The 747-nt window shown below is 61.2% G+C and overlaps 1 gene segment (V, D, J or C); it reads left to right on the top strand.

The window, feature by feature from the left end:
- LOC105002289 overlaps nt 1-747 on the top strand; it is a gene marked incomplete at its 3' end in the record, with an annotated part of 11,144 nt that overhangs the window by 9,904 nt on the left and 493 nt on the right.

The following is a 747-nucleotide window of genomic DNA, read 5'->3' as shown; positions in this document are numbered from 1 at the left end:
GGTTGGGTCCCCTGCTCTCTGGTTGGGTCTGGTTCTCCCTGCTCACTGGTTAGTTCCCCCTGGTCCTGGGCTTCCCCCTTGGCCCCCATCCGCCCCCCACCTGGCGTATGGCCAGCAGCGCCGGTCCACAGCTCCTGCTCGCCTCTCATCCCAGACATGGACCTTACTGCATGTGTCAGGCCTGGAGGTCAGCAACACATCTCACTCCCAATACACCCAGCACCACAGTTCTAGACAGCAGGCGGACCCGCCCTACGGACACCAGTCCTGATCCCGCAGCCTCCAAGTGGGGGCTGAGCTTGGCTCCTGACGGGAGAGGGGCCCGGCACCTTGGCCTGGAGCCATCACCAGGCCCTCACAGGAGCAGCCGGGGGGCTGGCAGAGCAGAAGGCCTGAGAGGCGGACGAAGGACACAAGTCTACTGACTCTGAGGATGCAGGAGGGGCCATGAGCCGGGTTGAAGCTCTGGCAGGCAGAAGCACCAATGCAGAACCTCCCTGGGGTCTCCGGAGGACAGGCAGCCCTTACCATGCTTGCCAAGGCACAGCAAGACTGTTTCAGATTTGTAGCCTCACTGTGTAGGGAACAAATGTTTGCAGTAATTTGCTGAAGCCACAAAAACAAAGACACCAACTGTCTCTCCAGATCAGCCCTTCCCACTCGAGGCCATTATTGCTCCAGGAGAGGCCGGTGTCCTCCTGCCAAGGCCCCCCCATCCTCCCAGGGCTCAGGTGCAAACCCTGGGAA

This window comes from Bison bison, unplaced genomic scaffold, assembly GCF_000754665.1.
Source record: "Bison bison bison isolate TAMUID 2011002044 unplaced genomic scaffold, Bison_UMD1.0 scf7180017864448, whole genome shotgun sequence".
In the NCBI taxonomy this organism is placed as follows: Eukaryota; Metazoa; Chordata; class Mammalia; order Artiodactyla; family Bovidae; genus Bison; species Bison bison.
The sequence above is the reverse complement of the archived record's forward strand: the minus strand, read 5'-3'. Positions and strand labels throughout refer to the sequence as shown.